Source organism: Ailuropoda melanoleuca, chromosome 14 (genome assembly GCF_002007445.2).
Source record: "Ailuropoda melanoleuca isolate Jingjing chromosome 14, ASM200744v2, whole genome shotgun sequence".
Taxonomy (NCBI): domain Eukaryota; kingdom Metazoa; phylum Chordata; class Mammalia; order Carnivora; family Ursidae; genus Ailuropoda; species Ailuropoda melanoleuca.
In genome coordinates this window covers 85877910-85902845 of record NC_048231.1, presented here as the reverse complement: position 1 = coordinate 85902845, position 24936 = coordinate 85877910, and the positions used below count along the sequence as shown (strand labels likewise).

General features: G+C 37.4%; 1 long non-coding RNA gene across 1 annotated transcript in view; it reads left to right on the top strand.

The window, feature by feature from the left end:
• Positions 1–24561, top strand: part of LOC117796114 — a 64265-nt gene extending 39704 nt beyond the window's left edge. Inside the window, exon 4 of the long non-coding RNA XR_004620484.1 lies at positions 23828–24561. This is a non-coding gene — a long non-coding RNA (uncharacterized LOC117796114). The remainder of the gene's footprint in view (positions 1–23827) is intronic.
• The last annotated feature ends 375 nt before the right edge of the window (positions 24562–24936 follow it).

The following is a 24936-nucleotide window of genomic DNA, read 5'->3' as shown; positions in this document are numbered from 1 at the left end:
TCTTCCATGTGCCCAGCATTGGACCACAGCCTGCAGTCTCCTGCATTCTTTCGCTTTCTCGTTTGCATGCACAGCTAAAATTCCAGCTAATTTCTCATTTCTTCCTTGATGCCTTCTATAATTTCTCAGTGTATGCTGTTATATTCTTATATAACTATTATGACACCATCATACCTCAAATTTATCCTGTTATATATGATCTCACACACTTATCTAATTTTATTTTTACTTCCCTCCAACCAGTGGCTTTTGTTACACTGTCACTTGCCCTAATGAGATCAGATCTTCACATTATACGTTCTCATGACATGATGTAACACCTTCCTAGCACTGGCCAGAGTTGTGATCACTCAGAGCCTTGCTTAAAAGTCATTTCAGCAGGGGCACCTAGTGGCTCAGTCAGTTAAGCATCTGCCTTCAGCTCAGGTTGTGATCTCAGGGTCCTGGGATTAAGCCCCATGTGACGTTGGACTCCTTGCTCAGCAGGGAGTCTGCTTCTCCCTCTCCTTCTGACTCTCTCCGCTATTGTGCTCCCCCTGATAAATAAATAAAATTGTAAAAAAAAGTCATTTCATCAGAAGATACTTTTCTAACTCACTGATGAGGTCATTCTGCTAATGTTCCTTGGTAATCCTTTTCATGACACTTGTATTTTATATAATTACATATTAGTTCATTCTGTTCATTCAATGAATATCTGTTGATCACATTTTATGTGTTAGATGTTTCAGGGGCTAGAGATATAATAGTGATACAACAGATACAACATTCTGTCATTATGCCCTCACATTCTTGTGGGAGGGGATGGGGAATAAAAACCAAAACCAAACAACAACAACAAAACCCCCAAAACTGATCACAACAACAAAGAAACCGAGATGAATGATGAAAATAAGTAATTAATATTAGAAGATTTATTAATTAGCTTAGACTAAGTTATGCAGTGGTAGCAAGACCATAAGTTCAGTGCCTTAACATAACAACACGTCTTACTCATTAAAAGATATGCTGTGGGTCTAGATGACTCTCTAGGGAAGGTCTCTTCTCTGCAGTGGATCTACAATCTGGGATGCTTTGATCTTCAGCACCTCAATCTCAGAATGCACTCACCTTCATAATGACCGCAACTGTGGAAGAGATCACTGAAAGGTTTTGTACTAGCAGTTAAATTCCTTGGCACAGAAATGGCATGTGTCAATTCTGCTGGCAATCCATTAGCCAGAATTAATCATATGGCTCCATTTATATGGGGGCAGGCAAGGAAGATTAATTCTTCTACATAATTGAAAGGAGAGGAGAAACAGGCGTGGGTTGGCACCCAAAGCCTTTCCTGCAAAAGGTAATGTGCTAGGGGAAAAAGCAGAGCAGGATGAGAGGAATTTGTTGTGTTGGGGTGGATTGCACTTTAAATGGGATGATTGATTTAGGTCTCACAAGTTGGCACTTGAGCAAAGATTTGAAGGAAGAGAAAGAGTGAGCCTGTCAATATTGTTGGAGAAAAGCATTCTAGAGATGGAGAATAGACAGTACAAAGGTCCCAAGGACAAAACATACCTGATACATCCAAGGAAGATCAAGAAGACCTATGTGGCTACTGCTTAGTGAAGAGGAGAACGAAAATACAAGATAAATTAGGGAATAGAAAGGTGGCAATCAGATGACATAGGGCCTCAGAAGCCATTTTAAGGACTTTGTGTATACACACACACACACACACACAGAATTATTTCACTACTTTATTGAAGCATAGTTTACCTACCATAGAACCAACCCTTTTAAAGTATAATTCAATGGTTTTTTAGTATATTTACCAGGTTGAGCAGTCATTACCACGATCAATTTTAGAACATTGTCATCATCTCAAGAAGAAACCCCATACCCATTAGTAATGCTCCCCATTCCCCATAACCTTCCCAGCCCTGTTTCTATAGATTTGCCTATTCTGGACATTTCATATAAATAGAAGAATATAATACATTGGCTTTTGTGACTAGCTTCTTTTACTTAACATAATGTTTTAAGGTTTATCCGTGTTGTAGCATGGATCAGTGCTTTGTTTCCTTTTATGGGCAAATAATATTCCATTGTATGTATATATCACATTTTATTTAACTACTTACCAGTTAATAGACCTTTGGGTTGTTCTCACATTTTGGCTCTTATGAAAAATGCTGCTGTGAGTATTCGTGTTCAGGTTTTTATGTGGACATGTTTTCAGTTCTCTTGTGTATATATGTAGGAGTGGAATTGCTGAGTCATATGGTGACTTGACCCTTGAGGAGCTGCTAGACTGTTTTTCACAGTAGCTATACCATTTTACATTCCCACCAGCAGTGCGTGAGGTCTCCGATTCTCCATATTCTCACCAGCATTTCTTGTTATCTGTCTTTTTTGATTCCAACCACCCAGTAGGTGTGAAGTGGTATTTTGTGTGGTTTTGATTTGCATTTCCCTGATAACTAATGATGTTGAGTATCTTTTCGTGTGCTTATTAGCCATTTGTACATCTTCTTTGGAGAAATGACTATTCAGATGCTTTGTCCATATGTTCATTGAGTTGAGGACTTGAGAGAAATTGGAAACCACCAGTTTTGAGCAGATGAATGGAATAATCTGACTCATGGTTTTAACAGGATTACTTCGCTGTGTTAAGTACTGCAGGGACTGCAGGGAGGGAAGGATAGAACTAGTGAGGAGTATATGGCAGTAATCCAGCTGAGAGATTATTGTGACTTGGACTGGGGTTGTAGCAGTGGACTCAGCAAGAAGTATTTGGATTCTTGATATATTTTGAAGGTAGAGCTAGCAGGACTTATTGATAAATTGGATGTAGGGCAAAGAAGAAGAAATGAGTCAAAGGTGAATCCACAACTGTGGCAAGAACATCTGGAAGCATAGAATAGCCAACAATTGAGATGAGAAAGACTGTATGTGAAGCAGGTCTGGAGAGAAATTTAGTTCAGTTTGGGTTTTTGGTGGTGTTGTCAGCATTCCTTACCACAGTTCAAGCTCCCCAAGGTTGTGAGGGACCATCCCTGTCATATTCATCACACCATCCCCAGCGTGGAGCATGTTTCTGGCATAAAAAACAAATTAATGAATGACTGTTATAAAATCAAGCACCATGTATTTTTTAAAAACTGAATTTAATAGATTTTTTTGCAATCAACTCTATTAATTTCATATTTATTCAATTTTCTTTTAGCTTCTGATTCAAATTATTCCATTCTTTATTATGTCATGCTCAAGAGCATGGACTTTCTAGCTAGAGAGTTCTGAGCATTTGCCTACATATTACCAATATGAGATGGGGCACATTACCTCACTGCTTTGAGCCTCAGTTTTCTTCGTTCACTAGGAATACTGATACTCATAAGAATTCTCTGAGTATTAAATGAGAACATTTGAAAAGCTCTCAGCCCAAAACCTGACACATAGAAAGAACTCCCCACATGATTTCTCTCTTTCTCTCTTTCCCTGGATGTATATATGTCCACATATATACATACACATGCAGAGACAAAATGCATATTGAGTGGAATGTATATTTAACATTTTGAGTTAATGTGTTGAAGCTATATATTTAATATAATAGTCAACTATTTGTTGTTCCAAACACGATTTTATTTCATTTTTACATCAAATGCAGAGGGAAAATGATGGGATTTGGAGCCAGAAGCCTGGGGTTTTAAACCCTAATTTACCGTTTATGACATATGAGGCTCGTTCTTCTGAGATTCCATTTTCTTATCTGTAAGATAATAACAAGAATAACTATACTCACCTTATATATCTAATAGGGTTAAGGGGAAGATAAAAATGGTACGTATGTAATAGTGCTGTTAATATTATATAAGTCTTTATTTACTCGGTGTTATATGTTAAAATATTTAAATGATTCTTACCACTCTTCACAACCTGTATTTTTTTGGTAGATATCATTAAAGAAGATACTTTATGAGTGAATCCTGAGAAAATAGGAAAAGCACAAGAAAACACAGTGTCCAATAATCTGTTAAAGTGTCTATAACAACAAAATAATAAAAATCTAGGACATGACTTTAATAGAGGCAATGGTGTGGAACCCACAGCATTTTTCCTGGGTTTTATTCAATGACATGTCAGACTCATTATGTTTGATTCATTGGGTTTCAGTGTCTGAAGCTGAGGACTGCACTTTCTACAACCAATTGTGAAAGAACAAAAGATGGTACAAAAGGATAGTTCAGCATCTTCCCTGCTTTAAAGTACAGGTCACTGAGAGCACTTTTAGTGTTGGGAAGTGCTGGGGACCATGCTGTTTTGGCCTTGAAGTTCATTTACTTATATTCGAGGTGTATAGGATGGATTATGTATTCAGTCACAGATATTTGTTGATAAACTTCACTCATTACTTCCTTGATGTTTGACCTGGGAACATTGTTTATCATGTGGGAAGTGTGGGAATGGGGAAAATAATAAAGCAGATATAATATACTGATACCTACAACTTACTTTGAAATGCATCAAAAAGTAAAAGATAAATTAGTGGAAGAAGAGAGGGATGGATAGATGAAGAGATATGTGATAAAGCAAATGTTGCAAAATGGTAGTCGTGGAATCTAGGTGGTGGGTGTATGGGTGTTAACTGTACAATTTTGTAAACTTTCCTTCTTATTTGAATATCTTTATAATAAAAATATTTATAAAAGTAAAATGAAACTACAACTAGACTGTAGAGGGACAAACGTACTAGCTGGTTCTCTGGTGCTTTAAGAATTGTGGCACAACAAACTAGTGCCTGCAAAATAACTCTTACTGTTTTTTACTTCATGTAGTGGCTAGATAAGACTGGATATAGACTGTAACATATTAGTCCCTAAGTCTTAGTCACTTGATACCTCCCACATATTTCTCCCTGTCATGTCCAATGCAAGTTGGCTTGGGGCTCTGACCTAGGACCCAGACCAATAGAGGTTCCACCATTTGCAATGTCACCAATCCTAGCAGAGAGGGAAGAAAGCATGGAGGGTCACAATGTAGCTTTCAAATGCAGGGAAATCTAGTCTTCCATGTGCTTAAGGACTAGAGGAGAATTTGGTATTGGTTAACACCAGTGATGTCTTTTATAATGAGACTGAGCATGAAGTGGAGAAGTTGGTGTCCATTACTTCTTTATTCTTCTTCCCAGTGACTACAAATTGTCATGTCTATAAATCCAAAATCTTTATAGAATTGGGAAACATAAGACTTGAAGGAATGAGTGATGCATACTAACACATTGTAGGGATTCCAATATGCCCCTTATTTGAATGCCTAGGTCATGGGCTGTCCCTTCCAGTGTTCCCAGAATTTATCATAAGGTTGAAAAGATTCAGCAGTTACTTTGAGCCTGAAATTCTCTACCACCATAAGGCAAATAATAGACATGGATCCTGTCCTCAGGCCATAATAATCCAGAAGCTAATGGGCATAAAATAAAGAATAATTTTTACAGATGCAATTAAAGGCTTAATTGTAGACACTATGAATAAAATAGGGAGAATATTATAGCAATAGTTGGAGTAATAGTAATAGCAGCTAATGCTAACATGTGTCAGGTAATGTCTTGAGTCCTTTCTAAATATTACCTTATTGAGTGTCCCCATCAACCTGATGAGGTCAGTGCCATCACTGCCAGAATTTCATGGAGAAGCAGTGACTTGAGTTGTTTGACTGAAGTAGGTTGGTATTGACCAGAAAGAGGAGATGGAAGGAGGCCCTCAGGAAAAAGGAATTATGTGCATAAAGTTACAGAGGCCTGAACAAGCAAAGGACATGGAAGGGCAGGAAGGAGCCTGGTCTAAAATACAGCCCAAGGTCTGGGAGGGAAAGGTGTTGTATCAGTTATGTATGTCAAGACAGTGGCGACCTTGAAAACCATGGAAAGTTTCAGTTTTCTGTTGTTTTTTTCCCCCCTGTGAAAATCATAGGGATCCAGATCGAAATAAAACATACAATTTGATGATAATGTTGTAAATCATGTGTGGAGCAAGAGAAAAGATGGAAGGATAAACGAATAGCCATGAACCTGTGGTATGAGACAACTCCAATTTTTCCTGACTTTCACTAAGAATAGGGAGTAGAACATAGCAAACTCAGTCAAAACATACCCTTGTCTGAGGAGTTTAGGCCAACTACAGTGTTAGAGGGCACAGTTCCTAAGACCGCCCTCAATTTCTGACAAGTGCAAGTTTGTGGGTTTCCCAGGCCATCCTTCAGCTCGATAATTTGCAAGAAAAACTCACAGATCTCACTGAGAGCTGCTATACTCATGGTTCTGTTTTATTACCATAAAGGTATTAGAATTAGCCAGAAGAAGAGATGCACAGGGCAGAGAACAGGGGAGTTCTAGATTTGGAGCTTCTGTTGTCTTCTACCTGTGAAGTTCGGATGCAGTACTTTCCAAGAGTTGATGTGCCACGTCATATATAGAGTATTACCAATCCAGGAAGCTCACCCAAGCTTCAGTGTCAGACTTTATTGGGTTGTCATCACATATTACTATCAGCGTACTGGCTTGCTTTTGGTGTGTGCCTACATGGGAAGTCTTTCTCCATCCTTTCAAATGATCTGTTTTCTTATATTTAATATATGCCTTTTATCCTTTTATGTTCTTAATCCAGCCTGAAAATCTTTGTATTTTAATTGAAATATTTAGCTCATTATTGTTTAAGTTAGGTGCAAGCCTGTCATTTTACCATTTGTTTTATTTTTAATTTGATCTTTGCTTCTGTATTCTTTCTTCCCTGCCTCTTTGATGGTAATCTAATATTTTTGTTCCATTTTGTCTTCCCTATTAGCTTTTGAGTTGTGCAGCCAACACATCTGAAATCTGTTGATTTGATATTTTATAAGTTTTGGAAATTTTCAGCCATCATCTCTATAACTACTACTTCAGGTCCTTTACCTTCTCCTTTCCTTCTGGGACTCCAGTTACATATGTGTCAGACCATTTGTGTTCTGCATGTTGCTTACTCTCTGTTCTGTTTTTCCTTTTTTAAAATCTGTGTTTTAATTTGAATATTTTTTATTAATTTGTCTTTGAATTTGCTAACCTGTTTTCTGCTTTGTCAAATCTGCTGTTAACATGTCTAATGAATTTTTAATTTTTTATATTGTATTTTTCAGTCCTAGAATGTGTATTTGATTCTTTTTTTTTTTTTTTTTTACAGATTCTAGTTTTCTATTGAAATTGTCTTTTCATTCATTTTGGTCATTGTTTCTCTTTTTTCTTTAATGTTTGTTTAAAATCTTTTCCTTATAACTCTGATTTGTGTATTAACTGTGGGTTTGCTTGTAATGTTTATGTTTTCTCTTAACTGTCTGTCACATTCCTTACCTAGTCACATGTCTCATGAATTTTTTTATAATTAAATACAGGACATTGTATATAAAAAAAGAATAAATCTAGAATTGATTTTATTTTCCATGGAAAGAGTAATGGGTGAACAATTTCAATTTAGCCAGGTCTGTGTTAAGGCTGTCTGGATGCTTTGGTTATAATCTGTTTTCCTTTGCTTCTTAATATCTGAAGGACAAGACTTGTTGAATGTTTGTTGTAGGTTTCTCCTTCTAGAAGAACTTTGTTTCTGAAGCACAAGATCCTGTGGGTGCTTTTACTTTGCCTTTTTATCTGAGTCCTTCTACCCCCAAGATACCCCAAGACTCAGCAACTTTCTCACTGAGAAAACTGAGACATGGTCTTGGGGATCCTCTAGATTCTAATACAACATGCCAGCCCATGGAGTGTCATGAAAAACTCTGCTTGTTTTCTTTCTTTCCTAAAGACTCTTTCTCCTACAGCAAGCCCAATTCATAATCAATACTTACTCTCAGCAAATAACTTCAAAGTAGAAACAGACATAATATTAGCTCATATAAGAAAGACTCTATTCTTTGTCATACTAAATTCATTTAGTCCTCTTTGTTTCAATAGGTATGCAATGTCTTTAATAATATGATTTTGCAGTGGTAGTGATGGCCTGCTTTTCCTCTCCTCCTCCTCCCCCTCCTTCTCCTCCTCCTCTTCCTCCTCCTTCTCCTCCACCTTCTTCTTCTTCTCTCTCTCTTTTTTTTTTTTTTTTTGCCTGGTTGTTGCAGTGGGCCTGCTTTCACCCCTACATTCTACTCGGATCCAGAAGTTGGGAAAAAATATAAAGATAAAATAAGAGACCTGAAGGGTAATTTTTACCTTGCTAGACTTCCTTGGGTTATACTTCCAGACTCTGAGGGTTAATCTTCCTCTGACTTTAGGGATGTTTCAGTCATAAAAATTTTGAGAACTGCCTCCATTGAGTCACTCATCCTCATTTTTAAATATGTATTTTGGGAATAATCAGGCCTATTTTGGTGTATTGTTTGTGTGCTAAACTGGGAAATAAAAATATAATGAAAGGAAAGAAATTACAGTAGTAATAAATTATAAATCATCATAAAGACATTAAGTGTCACAATTGTATTTGAGCATATAAATCAGGTACAATTTCTGCTACAAGTATGGTTTATTGGGTGAGGACAGGGATTAGACCTAGTTTATGTGAGACTTGTAGAAGTTGAGGAAGATCATCAGAGTTCTTCGAAATATGTGTCAAATCCATCTTACAGCCTCCCTTAAGCCTGTCATGCTTTACAAATGATCAAAGTGGAACTAGCTTTAACATCAATTCTTGGGCAACAGCTTAACTTTACATTACTGAGGGTGATAAAACTCTCCTAACTTTGCTAGAACATTGATTGCCCAGGGGGAGCAAATTGACTCTGAGAAAGTTCTGATTGCAATACAAATACACGAGTATTTCTTGAGGACCAGTTATGATTCTACCACTCTGCTAAGCCTGTTAGGCGCTCAGACACTCTGAGTAAACCCTGAGCCCTTGTTTTAGCCTTGTTCAGCTTCTGCAGCTGCTCCCCTTCCAATTATTCCTTTTCAGTTTCTTGTAGACTGTATCTCTACCTTGACCAAATTTGGCTACTCCATTTAGTCAAATAATTTTGGTATTTTTGTTTTTGAGATCGAATAGAATGAGTTGAATAATTTTAGTAACTTGTCTACAATGTCCACTTCTAGGACTTCTCGATGTCATCCCCTTAGTCTTTATTGTACTCAGTCATTTCTGGACATTTTCTACTTTGTGTGGCTCCCTTTCCACAAAGCATTTGTGTGTGTGCCTGTGTGTTGAAGTGAAGGGCTGATAAAATAGACCCTCAAAAACTCAGATGAAAAAACAGTAACAATCCCTTGCATATTGAGTAGAGTACCAAGGGATCCATAGTTCTGTCTCTTACCATCTCATTCTGTTCTCACAATAGTTCCCTGCATATAATTGGTTAGGAATACAGATACACTTTTAGAGAGTAGTTATTTGCTTATTAAAGATTAAAATGAAGAAAAATATCAAGAAAGAACTTTTCATTTTTTTTAAAAGATTTTATTTATTTGACGGAGGTAGACACAGCGAGAGAGGGAACACAAGCATGGGGAGTGGAAGAGGGAGAAGCAGGCTTCCCGCTGCAGGGAGCCCATGCGATGCGGGCTTGATCCCAGAACCCTAGGATCATGACCTGAGCCGAAGGCAGACACCCAACAACTGAGCCACCCAGGCACCCCAGAAAGAACTTTTCATTTTTATTGTCCAAGCTAACTGGGTTTAGACTCTAACAATATTGTCTTTAATAGATTTTAAAATGCAAGAACCTGTGTTATGAAGGCTATTTGACTTTTTTGTGTTCATTTCAGCAAATGGTAGTAGCTAAGTAGATGTGAACTGGTGAAAATGAAAAAGATAATTAATCTGAAGTACTATCTGATTGTTTCTTGAATGCAAATGGAGGTAAGAAAAGCAGCAATTGTAAAATGGCCCATTATTTCCATCAATGGCTCCATTCCCAACCACTCCCAAGAAATTAATATGCTAAATTAAATAGTATGGTGCTATGCAGATACCAGCACTGAAGCAAGTTCCTTAGTATACTCTTTCAACCAGTTGCAGTCTAAGCTCTTCCTATTTAGACATTCTTGATCCTTTATTGCATTGGTAACTCTTATGAATATGGTACTTTACATTTTTACATTATGTTTTAGTTTATATTTCTCAGTTAATCTCCCCAGCAATTCTGTATAACAAATTATTCTTTCCATTTCACATTAAAGAAAACTGAAGTTTGTGGAAGCAAAGTGACTTATCTTTGATTACGTGTTAGGACGGGATCTAGAATTCAAGCTTGGGTAAATGTTCTGTAGGAACACAAAAGAAACGTGTATTCTGCTGTTGTTGAATTGTAATCTTCCATAACTCTCAATTAGTTCTAGTTGTTTTATAGGTTATTCAGAATTTTAATATGCTTAGTAATTTGTTGTCTGCTTATTCTCTCACTGAGCAAAAATGTGCTAAATTCTTCAACTATGATTGAATATTTGTCTATTTCTTCTTTTAGTTTTGAGAACTTTTTGCTTTACATATTTTGGGGTTATGCTGTTGGATGTACATTTAGGATTGTTATGTCTTCCTCTTGAAATGACTATCTCTAGTAATATTCTTGTCTTGAAGTCTGTTATGTCTGCTACTGTATCTGATGTTGTATCTATGCAATTCACATTACACGATTGTTCTCCAGAGACTATTGGAATGATACAGACCTTCTCCAAATGGCAGAACAAATCAACTTTTGATAATATATGGATGAGTCATTTGCTGAAAATTGTAAGTTCCAGGTCAAATTTCTTTTGGCTTCTAGCATACCACTAGCTGGCTTTCAACACAAGCCAGTTGAGAATACAAACTCGTTCTGAAAAGCCAACTCATAATTAGAAAGTTAATTTGCTCACCCTCAAAGTCACATAATGAATACCAAAGCCAAATATAAATTGCTTTTGTATTGTCCTTTATTTTGGACTATTTATCTCCTTGATTCTTTTATTAATGTAGATAATTAAGAGTTGGGTATATAAGAATGGTAATTTTAGTCTTCTCCTTATCTAAATAGAGCCATTATTAGCACCCATCTTTGACACAGCATCCATCATATATTTGGAGTTAGGCATCTTCGTGGTGGATGAATGAAGGAATGTTTCAGACATTTGCAGTAGGTGGGGTTGGACCAACTTTGAGAATGAAGTCATTTGTGAAGATGGGGAAAGTGGTGGTAAAGGGTACTATCTGGGTGCTAAGAGTTGGCAGTGAATTTCCACTGCTATCAGCTCTCATCACAAAGGCTGGATGAGTATTCCCAATCTGCCCAAAGGTCAAGCTATTGCCCAAATAGATAACAAAGAAACTTAGCTCAGGAAATCTCCAAGTAGTTGGTCAGGGGACATCAAAATTTTATTTGGTACAATTTCCAGCCAACTACTTTAGTCAAGCCATCAATGGTCAAGGATGATGGCAGAAAAATTGTCAGTGCCCTTCCTTTCCCTTATTTGTTCAAAGTAATGCCTTACATTCACCTTTATTCAGAAATTTCAATTTCTGTATTTTTCTCCAGCCACATAGTTATCAAGTAATACTCCATAAATCATAAGACTGTGGGAGAAATTAAAAACAGGACCTATTCACAGAGATGTTAAGAAACCCAAGCCTGGATGGTTGGATGGTGATGGGGGAAAAGCTGGTTGCACTGTATTTCTCAGCCTAATATAAGAGATACCACCTCTCCGTGAAAATGTTCAGTGGATGCGGAAGCCCCCACTCCACTTCTGAAACATTCAGAGGCTTTTTAGTACCTGTAGCTTTATTGATGAGACTGTCTTTAAACCTGTAATCTTCACTAAACAGCAGCTTCGGATAGAAAGCTCTGTTGAAACAATGAAGCCTGCCCATAATCCATCCCTTTCTAAAAATTTGAAAGGTGGGTTTCAAAATACACAGCGAATGTGGCCATTAATTTAACTTTTCGTCTAAGAGCAAGAGTCAAAGGTAATAAAGATCCAAATTGTTCAATGCATGCAGAATCTACAAGTGGGAATGCATCTCCCTTATGTGAATGCATTCATTTGCATTCTTATTAACTGAACAGAATCTTATGGGAATTTTTCTATACAGTCTGGTTGGGAAACAGAAACGGAGAGCTTGTCCTGTTTCATCATGCACATGCTGTTTCCATGCAGTGGAATCAAGGTGAATGATTTGGGTTTATAAAGAGCCAATATCCACCGTGATTTATTAAGGATCTCCCAGGTAGGACTCCAGGGGCCGTGGCTGTGTCAGAGTCATGAAACTCAAGAGTCTTATTCCCACATCGATTGCTAGTTTTCTAAAGTATCTTACGCATGGGCATTTCCACACAACAGTCTGCTTTTCTGGTGTTTGAAATAAAAGAACTTACCAAATTGAGTGATTTGGGGGTTGTTGGGAGGTGCACAGGACTGGCTATTAAAGCTGTGCTTATGTTCTAGCAAATCTTCCTCCCAAATCATTATTGATTTGCCACATCCTGAGGCAGTTACACATTCACAGAAGGTTGATATCAAGCAAAAGTGAATCTCTCTCATTGTTTTTCATCTGACTGCTGTTCTCAGTAATTTACTCACTCATTTTCACTTTATAGAACCTGTATAAGTCAAACCAGACCCTTCCACACCATCCTCCCCTCATTCAGGGTGAAATTAACTAGAATTCTTCTTTTACACATTATGTTTTTGCTTACATGTCTCCACCTTAGCAACTTCTATACCCCACATTCTTTCAATAATTACAACTACATAAAAATCTATTTATATTTTTAGGTTTATTTATATTCATTCATTCATTCATTCATTCATCCATCAGATATTTGTTGAGCACCAGCATAGCATGTGGCTGACACTGTTTGATGTATGGACACATGATGAAAAAGCCAGTGTTTTGTGGCATCCTGTTAATTATCCCAACTAATGTCTCTTGAATCCAACCATGCTCATCCCTGCTGTCATTATCCTTACCTAGTGTTCTCTCTAGACTTCTGCAGTGGCCTCTCCACTGATCTTTCAGCATCCATCATGGTCCTCTGCCAATCTAATCCCCACATTGCATGCAAAATGAACCTTCCAGAATTCAAAACCGATTCTGTTGCCTACCTCCCAGTTTAAAACTGTCTAATGACTTCCTATTGCTCTAAAATAAAGGAAAAAAAATCTTCAAACATGACAGTAAAGACCCGCATGATTTTTCCTTGCCTATTTCTTCAACCCTGCCTTTGGCCTCATCTCCCTGTCTCTTGGTGATTGGCTACTCTTACACACCACGTTCCCTCTTACTACAGGGCCTTTGAACTTACTGTTCCTACTCCTTCAAATGGCTTTTCCACCCCCATGCCTGTTAATTCAGACCTCAGCACCATTGCCCCAACCTTAGGGAAGTCCTTTAAAAGCTTCCTGATCTGGCCCATTCCCCATCTGTTGGCTCTGATAGCACTCAGTCCTTCTCCTTTTGTACGTCTCACAAAATTCCTACTCAACACTTGTTGGTGTGGTCATTCAGTTACTGTTTCCCCCATGAGATTATGAGCCTCATGAAGGCAGGGACCAGGTCAAGCTGTGTCCTCCTCTGTACCCCCAGTGTTTAGAACAGTGTCAGGTACCTAGTACGTATTCCACACATTCTTATTGATTAATGAATATTTGATCTCACCAGAGTTAGAATCTGAATTCAAGGATGGCAGATAGATGTGGCCATCAGGAGCTGCATAAGTTCTCTGAATTTGTATGCAAACATTTTTATGATTATAGATTTTTTTTTTCTTAGAGTTCTTAGCTTTCATCAGGTTCTAAGAGGAGAAAGTGATTTTAAAAAGTTAATAAGTACTTGAGGGAGACTCTGAGATTTTATTTTTGTTTGTTTTATCACCCTTTAAGACTGAGCTACTCACACAACTTTTTTTTTCATCAGTAACATGGCATAATATTTATGAAGGCCCAGAAGAACTGTGCTCAGTAAAAACATTAAGTAAATTCAGAAACACCAGGAGTTGCTATGAATTTGAATGAGAATTCAACTTGAATTTGTTGCCTTGAGTTTTTTCCTTAAAGAGCAGAGACCTGGCTACAAACGAGAGGATTAGAATGTAGAGAGAGGATGATGGGTATAGACTTATTGCTAAGATTCAGTGGTCCAGTGGGAATCCGGGGCTGTTGGAAGTTAATGCAGAGTGACAGATTGATGCTTTGAGTAGATTTTTTTTCTCACACAAACAAGTCTCTAATTAAAGCATTTTATGTTTATATAGTTGTCACATCCAATAATTTAAAATTATCCTAATTTAAAACAGCATTTAAGAAACTCTAATTAGACTGTTAATATTATGAATTTTCAAGTACTCATGTTCTCTTTCCTTGATTAAAATAAAGGAAAAAAATTCCCCCGTGTCAGCCAGCCACCTGATCCTCGAGGTGATAGTTAACTTAAGGTGAGCATATGGCATAGACATTCTGCAAATGGGTGGAAAAATCCTACATTCCTTACTCACTTTCTCATTCAAGTCAGGGAGCAAATTATTAATTTCCTCGAGTAGTTGTGTTCATGTCTTAAAATATGAGAAGAGTTTAGCTTTAAGAGATTCACAAATGTCAGTAGCTCCCCAAGAGTTACTGATTTAAAAATCTGTTCCTCTAAAAAGAAAAAAGCAGGGGGAAACAGTAAACACAACAGGAAAAAAGATCAAGATGAATTTGTTTCAATATTGTGATTTAAAATGAAAGTTGGAATAGATTTGATGTCTCTCTATATGGAGAGGGAGGCCATATTTTTTTTCTTGATTACAGCACCCAAAAGAAATGTGGATAGTTAGCAGTCAGTTTAATTTCCATCATTTTAACTGAAAAAGTTGTGCCAATTAAGGATGCCTGAAGCTCTCCAAGCTCAGAACATTTTTGCTAGTACTTTTTCTTCAATTATTCTGAAGCACTAAATGTAAAAACAAATCTCTTAGACTACCACGGGGCTGGAAAATCAAGAGGTGAAAAAGAGAGCCAGTGACAAACCACACCAAAGCATAGGGGGGCCACCTTCCCGATTCAAGCACGAGGCAGTGTTCCCGCAGGAAAGAGTCTTCCAATGGAAAGTGAGGGGGACGCATCCCCATCCCTTATCACTCAGTGGTTTCATTCTTTGGAATATCCCCAGGAGAAAATCTCAAGCTTGTACAACTGGAGATATGTGCAAGATGGTTCATAGCATCTTTGATCACGGTGCAACTTTAGAAAACAACCCAGATGCCCAGCAGTGAGACACTGGATGAATCAGTGGGGAGTATTCATACAAGGGCATATTAAGCAATAGTCAAAACAAACAACTACAGGGTGACCCTAAAATATGGGTAGATCTTGGTGATGTACTACTAAGTGAAAAAGGTAGTTCCCAACATATTATGGCATGTTATCCTTTTTTTAAAAAAAGATTATTTATTTGAGAGAGAGAGAGAGAGAGCATGAGCAGGGAGAGGGGCAGAGGGAGAAGGAGAGAGTGAATCCCAAATCCCAAGCAGACTCCCCCTGCCCCTGCCCTGGCTGAGTGCAGGGCCTGACAAGGGGCTTGATCCCAGGACCCTGAGATCATGACCTGATCCGAAATCAAGTCAGTCGCTCAACTGGTTGAGCCACCCAGGTGCCTGGGCATGATATCCTTTTTATTAACTTGAAAACAACTAAAATGGATGCGAGTAAACTGTATACAAAGACAAGCAATGGAATGATGGGTGTGGAACTTAAGACCATGGTTACTTTGGGCAGGTGTGGGAGAAGGCAGGAATTTGAGATAAGACATGACTAGTTGTAGCATATCTTTAAGGTCCTGGTTTTGTTTTGAGTGACAGGTTTGTAGGTCCTTATTACATTGTTAAAAATAACTAAAGCAAGTGGCCATGCATGAACCAATGGTGAATGTGTGTCTTGAACTATACGAACCAGTTTAGAGAAGAAAACACCCAAAAAGGATACTTTCTGAACTTCTGAAGTTGAGACTGTGTCAGAGTTGAGGAAGGAACTTGAAAGATTCTGTCAAGTTACTTACTATTGGTTTTCTTTCATGAGAAAACAAATTGATTCACTAAAATACAGAAAGTGAAACTTCACAAAATTCAGAGACGGGAAAAGAACCATGAGACAAGTTAAAAACATAAGATTATTTTTCCTGGAAGAATAAGAGAGAATGAAAACTGGGGACCGGACGTTCTATTCTTAGGGTCATCTCAAACTCACTTCTTTTATGTAAGCTTAGTATTTTTGAACTCTTATAAAGAATTTTAACCATGTGCACAAGTGGAACAGTGTAATAAACCCCCATCTGTATGCATGTCCCAGATTCAACAGTTATTATTTTAGGAACACACTATACTTTTACTTGCTACTCCATATCCCTTCCCTGGTTTTTTGGAAGTGAATTCTAGATATCATATTATTTTTACAGGTAAATATTACAGGATATATCTCTAAAAGACAAGAACTCTTCTTAAACATAACCAAAATACTGTCATCATGCCATTCCTAAAAACAACAATAATTTCTTTAATAGCACTGAAGAACCAGCCAGTGTTTATTATTTGCAGTTTGTTTGAAACAGAACCCAAACAAGATCTCTTGAGTATTTTTAAATCTGCATTTCTGGTCCATTTTCTTTCCTTGCATTTTTATTTATATTTGTTGAAGAAGCTCAGTCCTTTGTCATATAGTTTCCCAATAATGAACTTTATCGCGTCTGTGTGGTGTATTGTAACTTGTTTCTTTGTCCTCTGCGTTTCCTGAAAATTAGTAGTTCAGTCTAAAGGGTTAAACATATTCAGGGTCCATTTTGGCAAAACTACTTTACAGATAGTGATGTGTACTTCCACTAGGAGGAAAGTAATGTCTAATCATCTCTCCTTTTGTAATGCTGGCAACCACTGGTGATCATGAGTTAATTCATTAGGTGATATAGAATAATGATCTTTTAATTTAATCATCACTTCGTTTATTATTCTGAAATCATAAGCTGAAATCATTCTATAAAGAGAAAATTTCCCTTGTTAATAATGGTTATCTTGAGGTAATTCCTAAGCATTCTCGAAGTGGAATGAATAAATTTTTAGTATCATTACAAATTCATGGATTTAAACAAATTGTCATTCAAACTGTTCACTCTTCGGCCAGTAGGAGCATATTCAAGTGGTTCCTGAGTCCTTTTGCTGTCATGCTAGTCGTCTTTAACAGTTTGTTTTCAGTCATAATGTTTATTCGAGGCATGTGAATATCTCCTGCTCCAGATTTAGAATCAGCCTCTTCTTCAATGAGCTTTGGTTTCTTTTAGTGAGAAATGATATTTAGAGAACATAGTGTAGGAACTAAACTATGCTGTTGGATTGGTCATTTTTGCATGCCTGTTCAGTGGAGAATGATGTGATATAATTTTTAAAAGAAAATTCATTATGAGTTTGTACTGAAACTTCAAATCTTATTCAGGACTACAGGGTTTTTACTTAACCTCATCAAGCTACATCTAAATCTACTTCCAGCCTTGCCTAAATTCCCATTTTTCAGGACTCTGCCGGTATTATTCATTTGCTTTGTCTCACGTTGCCATTCATAACAGTTTCAGAATAACGATATCAATCCCATTTCCAATGATAAATGAAAACCATCAAAGATGTCTAATAGTCCTTTTTGTCCTTAGGGTACAAGGCACTGGGGGGTATAGTCAAATTACTTGTTTTCTGATTTCGAAACAAGGTTTTGCCACCAAATAGATTTATAGTTGGGGTCATTTATTTCATTTTAATTTTAAGTTAAAACCGTGTGGCTCTTGTAACTGGCACTGTTTTTTTTTCACCTGCTTTTATTTTGGAGTTCATAGGGATAGCTTATCACTTAGTTTCCTAGTAGACGGAATTTTTCTTTCTAAATAATAGTTGCTCTGTTGGCAGTATCTACTAAAGCTGAATATATGCACGCACTATGATCTAGCAGTTCTACTCTTAAACAGTCAACAGAAAGACATATATATATTCATCAAAAGACTCATACTAAAAGGTTCATGGGCCAAAACTTGAAACTACTGCAATGGCCATCAGTAGTAAAATGAATAAATAAGTTGTGATATAGTCACACTCTGGATTTCTATACAGCAATAAGACTAAGTGATCTACAGCTACACACAATAATTCAGGTAAATCTCACAAACATGATTTTGAGAAAAGAAGACAGACACAAAAGAATATATGTTGTATGATTCCATTTATATAAAGTGTAAAAAAAAAACAACCCAAAAAACCCTTAGTCTGTGTTAGAGGTCAGGATACCTTTTGGTGAGTAGTTTCTGGAAGGAGACATAAGGGAGCTTCTGTGGGTGTTGGTAATATCTATTCCTTGATCTCAGTGCTTGTTACATGAGCATCATCAATTTGTGAATATTTATCAATCTGGACACCTGAATTTCATATATGTATATTATACTGCAATTAAAAATGAAATTAGCTGCTTCATAGCCATCTTCATGGCTTTATCATATAAACATACTTTTCTTCTAATTTAAGTACAAAGAATGATGATAAGAAATAAATGACTATGAAACATTAAATAATAAATACATGTGTCCATAGTGATAGTTCAATTAAGGAGTATGAGGCAGAACTCTTCTTTATAGATTAATTCCAGTTAATAAATGAGAAAAGAGTGATAGATTTAGAAAGCATTATTTTACAGCCACCAGTATAGTAATCAATATACACAAGGATGGGATCATCAGCTGTTGCTAAAACCAATGGATAAAATACCCACCAGCCTCCCTCCTGTTCTCACAGATTACGTATCAATTTCCAAGGGGGAGGAGACACCTTTACAATGGTGCGATTTGTTAGTTACTACCTTATGGAAGGGATCAAACTTACATAGAGCTTGATATCGATATTTGACATTGAAATGATATTTGTCCCAGCAATGAGATGAGTTGATATGTGGCATCAGATGGAAAGCACTGGGATGTAGCTGTATACAACTGTACTGATGTAACATTTTTGCCAATATGTTTAACCTGCATCAAATCATGGAGAAACAGATAAATCCAGACTTTTGTACATGCCACCAGACAACTAGCCTCATCTCTTCAAATGTCAATGTCAGTGTCATAGAAGGAAAACAAAAGGTAGAGGGAATGTTAAGGTGATGGGCTACCAGATTTAATACATGATCTGTTATTTAAAGAAAATCACTGTAAGAGCATTTGGAGGACAATTACAGGAAACTGAACATGGATAGCATGCTATTTAGTATTATTCTTTCAATGTTAAATGTCTTAGGTATGATACTGGTATTGTAGTTATATAGGAGAATGCTCTTTTTCTTGGAGATGAATGCTTAAGTCCTTAAGAGTGAAGTGCTGGGATGCCTGCAACTCACTTTCAGTGGTTCAGCAAACATTAGCACATGCACACACCCAGGCACAGATGTTGCAAATAGTGTGAACTTGGTGAGGTAGTAAATTAGTAATTGGTGATGGATAAATAAAGGTGAAGGTTCTACAAGGATTGATTGTGCTATTTTAAAAATCATATATTAGGTTTCACATTTTACCAAATAAAATGTTGGAGAAAAATTGTGCACGTGGATAGTTAAAGTGATTTTTCTTAATTTAATTCAACTTAGTAATAATAAGTACCTAATGTGCTCTGGGAAGCATTATTCTTTGGGTGTTTTATAGTAAACAAAAAACAATATGTGCTATGCAGTAATGGGTTAATTCAGCAGATTTGGGGTGCTTAAATCTTACACATTCCAAAGAAAGAACTAGACCTTGAGTAACTTCTGGGAGATAACCTCTGAGCCCTTGGAACATCCTGCCTGATAGTATCTTTGTATATTTGAGACCTTGAACCAGATTAGATAGTCTATGCTAAAAATGTGATTTATGGTAAATGCCTGTTTTTGTTTGCCTGCGGTCCTGAGCCATGCTACATCATTTTGCCCTTGGCTGGAGACTGAGTAGTCAAGGTCATGTGGGTTCTCCGTGCTTACATTTTCATAGACACCAAGGCTTGTGTAATCTCCCCTAGTTAGCAAAACTTTGTACCTGTTGTCACACATGCTAGGAGAATTAAGCACCATCCATGAAACTTCACTGAGAGAAGTTATATGAAGTTCCCATCTGGTTTCTGCTGGAGTTTGCCTATGTGCTTTTGCATTTAGTCTCTACCCTTTCCTTGTAATAAACCTCAGCCACAAGTATAACAGGCTCTCTGAATTCTGTGAGTCCTTGTAGCAAACCATGGAACCTGTAGGCAGATCTGAGGACTCTTGGCGCACCTGCCCTCTAGGAAATTTTAGTCAAGCTGGGGAGTCCAGCAAAGTAGCATGGACAATGCCAACTCAATTGCTGTCCAAGGACAAGAAGGCAGTTCTTTGGGAAACTTGGAGCATTACCATAACTTGTTCTGAAAGTCAAGGGAGGCTCCTAGAAAAAAAGTAATGTAGCTGTCCAATTTTTCCAGCACCATTTATTGAAGTAACTGTCTTTTCCCCATTGTATGTTCTTGGCTCCTTTGTCATAGATTCATTGACCATGTAAGTGTGGATATATTTCTGAGCTCTCTCTTCTGTTCCATAGGTCTATGTGTCCATTTCTGTGCCAATGCCATACTGTTTTTACTGTAGCTTTGTAGTATATCTTGAAATCTGGAATTATGATACCTTTAGTTTTGTCCTTCTTTTTTCAAGATTGCTTTGGCTATTCAGGGTCTTTTGTGGTTTCATACAAATTTCAGTATTATTTGTTTCAGTTCCATGAAAAATATTTTGATAGAGATTGAACTGAATCTATAGATTGCTTTGGGTAATATAGGCATTTAAACACTATTAATTCTTCTGATATATGAGCATGGAATATCTTTCCATTTGTTTTGTCATCTTCAATTTCTTTTCAACAACATTTTATAGTTTTTAGAGTACCAGTCTTTGTCTCCGTGGTTAAGTTTATTCCTAGGTATTTTATTATTTTTGGTGCATTTGTAAATGGACTTTTTCTCTTTCTGCTACTTTGTTATTGTGTATAGAAATGCTACCAATTTCTGGAAATGAATTTTCTATCCTGCAACTTTACTGAATTCATTTATTAAGAAGTTTAAAATTTTAAGTGGTTGACTTGTTAATCTTTTCCTTTATGGATTTTGTACTTCCTGAATGGCTTACATTATAAAATTATAAATGAATTAGTTTGTGATTTTATTATCTATCCCAAGATTATAATTTTATAATTGTACTTTAAAATTTTAGGTATTTAAATATACATAACTCATTTTAATGTTGGGTGGAAGAAAGAGGCCCAATACAGATTTTCTAAATAGAAAATTATATCATGTGCTAATTAAGTTTTATCTCTTTTTAAATGTTCATATCTCTTATTTTCTTTCCATGTCTTATAGCATTGGCTGGGTCTTTCAGGACAATGCTGAATAATTCTGGTGATAGTGATCATTCTTGTTTTGTTCTGACTTTAATAGCAATACTTCTAAAATTTCAGTATATGAAATTTACTGTAGGCTAATACCTTTCCTTAAGTTTCCTTTTCTTTTTACTTTATTAAAAGTTCCTTTAATAAATAAATAAATATGGAATTTTATCAAATATTTTTCTGTCATTTGTTGAGAGGATGATAAGGTTTTTCTTCTTTACTCCATGTTGGAAATAACATTAATGAATTCCTTAATGTTGAAATGTTCTTGCCCTCCTAGAATAAAATCTACTTTCTTGGGCTTTATTATTCTTTTTTTTTTTTTTTTTTTTTTTTTTTTAGAGATTTTATTTATTTATTCGACAGAGATAGAGACAGCCAGCGAGAGAGGGAACACAAGCAGGGGAAGTGGGAGAGGAAGAAGCAGGCTCACAGCAGAGGAGCCTGATGTGGGGCTCGATCCCGTAACGCCAGGATCACGCCCTGAGCCGAAGGCAGACGCTTAACCGCTATGCCACCCAGGCGCCCCTTTATTATTCTTTTCATACAATCAATTTATTGTCTTATTTAGGATTCATCATCTATATTATTACATAAGATGGTTCTTCATTATTCTTTTGTTCTGCTATTATTTTATTTTGGTTTCAGGAAAATTTAGCCTTGAAAATTCCTTGGAAATAGTTCTCTCTCTTTTTTTTTTTCATGCTTTGGAAAAATTAAGTAGCATATGACTCATCTTTAAATTGTCTGGTACTGATACCATTTTGGAGGTCAAGTTATATCCCAGAAATGTGAGGGAACTTACTGTTTAAACATGCTACTCTTTTTTTACTTGCAATCTCCCCCCACCCAATGTGAAATATTTCTCCAAGTTTTTCCAAAGACAACTACACTGAGAATGAAGTTTGCATTTAGTAAATCCTCCAGGTATCAAGACCTACTGTCCTTAGAAGGCAGTGGGGAGTTATAAGTAGCAAGAACTCTTTGTTCCCTCACCTGCTGAAATTTTAAACCAAGGCCTTTATTTATGTATTGAACATGAGTGAGCATATGTTTGAGTGCAATTTACCCTTAGCATATAAAGTCACATCTGGAATCAAGTTAATAGTGCCACATTTGCAGTCCATTATAGAGAGGTGTGAGCCTCCTCTTATAGATGAATGCTCTAGCCAGTTCCCCAGTGAACACGCTCAGTAATTTGTCTCTGTTGAGAGTAGCTCTTTGTCTCTATTTACTTACCTAATTCCTTTACTCTTCTGAGAGAGAAAAGAGGTCACTTTATCTTTCTTTTTTTTCTTTTGCAGTTTGGTGAATGTTGCTATATAATTTTTTTTTCATTTTGGACTAATGTATAACTACTTTTATTATTATTTCATGGGTATTTAGTTTGGGAGGGGAGACAATTTATACCAGCCAGCTGCATATGTATGACCTACCATCCTGGTTTCAGCAACTTTAAGGGTAGAGTCTGGTGACCAAAGCAGCAAAGTTTGATTCCAAAATGGCATTTGCTTAGGGAGCCACATCCCTCAGATTAGGATTGTCCTACTCTTTCCCACAGAGCCTGTTATCCAGCTGCCCACTGGACCTTGCTTCCCTTGATTACTGCCCCCCCCAGCCTGTCCTCAGCACTATATTAATCTGTATTCTTCAGAATTATTGTCACTCATTGAATTGTCAAATTCATTTGTTTGTACCTTTTCATTATCTGTCTCTCCCTTAAAATGTAGGCACCATGAGACAAGTGACTTTGTTGATCTTACCTCCATTGCAATCCCAGGGGCCCAGATCAATGGAACACTCAATAAATGAGTATAGGTGATGGCCAGATCAGCACCAGCTGTCCCCCAGAGAGGCCCTCATATGGCAGCAGGGTCCCTGAGGTCTCCCACTGAGTAGGGCAGGTCATTGACTCCCCTAAGGCTTTTGTCATGTGAGGGTGTCTTTGGACTTCCCAGGCAGGGAATGTTACCTATCAGTGTTCTGGAGAGCAAGTGGAAGCTTTCCCAAAGAGTTTACCTTAAAGAGGAAGAGTGACATCTGCAGTCTGCTCATGTGTCCTTGAAAAGTGGCCTGCCTGTCATGTTTACCTATCTCTTCATTCACCATTCTAAGCTTTTCATGTACTAAAGTGTAGCTGAGTGCAATAATAGTTGTTAGTGTCATATAATCAGAGGCATGGTTTTGACAGGGAACATTCCATACCTGTCTTTGATTACTTGGGTTAGCTTAACCTCAATTAAGGAAATGGAGCATTCACCTGATGAATTCAAGGTGGGCAGATGGAGCTGACACAGCTGTCTGGGATGCCAGGTGGAGGGAGGGAATTTAGACCCAAGTGAGAACAACATCTTCTCAGTTAGCAAATGTGCCATCTGCTCCTCTATGATTGTTTTTAAAAGGAGGCACTTTAACTCTTTCAGGGAACAGCTTTCCAGGACAGCCGCTGGTATTCAAGTCACCTGAAGGAATGTGAACGGATTTCAAGGGAGCAGTGTATTCCCTTTTCACTGACGTGAGCAGGAAAAGAACATGGAGCAGCGCGTGTGCACATGGAACAGGTCAAGACTCACTTGACACCTGTGAAGAGGCCAGTAAAAGTAAGAGTTGTCTCATTTTTGATGGGAAGCTAAGGTAGCCAAGCCAAAGACCTGGTCTGTGTGATGTAAAACCGAATGCTGGGGAGGGAGGGACACATAACCAGGTGGTTTCAGTTAATTCTGGAGAATCTTCACGAACAAGTGGTAGTACAGTTTTCATTTTGCTCTGTTGCTGTGTGTTGCTGCTCAGCCATTTGGAGTGGAATTTTCCACCTGAACCAATAGATTAACACATGTTTATTCAGCTAATTCGTTGTGCTTTTTTGTGTCACCTGCTATTCCTTTCAGCAAACTGTGTATTTAAATAAACCTTTGTGTTAGGTACTATTAAAGACACAAGGGCAAATAAGATAAAGCTTCTCTGTGTCACGTGTTTTGCCTAGTGGAGGAATCAGACACATGCATAAATAATTCTAACACACAATGAGATTTTGGCAATTTCTGAGAGCTCCTTCTCTGTGTGCTTTGGTGTTGTCTGAATCTGGGCTAAAGAGTGAGATGGGAACTCCATCCTTTTCTGATTGAATTTATTCCTGCCACTCCATCTTAAATTCTTTAACAGACTTCAACTTATCTAAGTCCCAAGTTCCCTGCTTCAACAGCTAGAATAGAAAAAAGGTAAGTTCTGGAGGTGGGGGAGGGATGTACAAATTGGGAAGAGGGATAAGGAAAGCTGCATATATAGAAAGACTAGCTGATATAAGAAAAGGGGTCTTAAAGTCATTTAGTCTTCAGGTTGATTCTGAGGAAACAAAGATGGTTGTGCTGTGGGGGAGACACACAGGGTGAGCGGGAAGGCATGTGGCCCAGAGAGGTGGTGCATTATGGGAACGAGGAGCAGGACTCTGATTAGTTCTCAGTCTTGGAAGGGGGGGCTGGCTCCTATTAATCCCTCTTTCCATTTACTGGATTGCAGAGGAGTGTGGAACTGA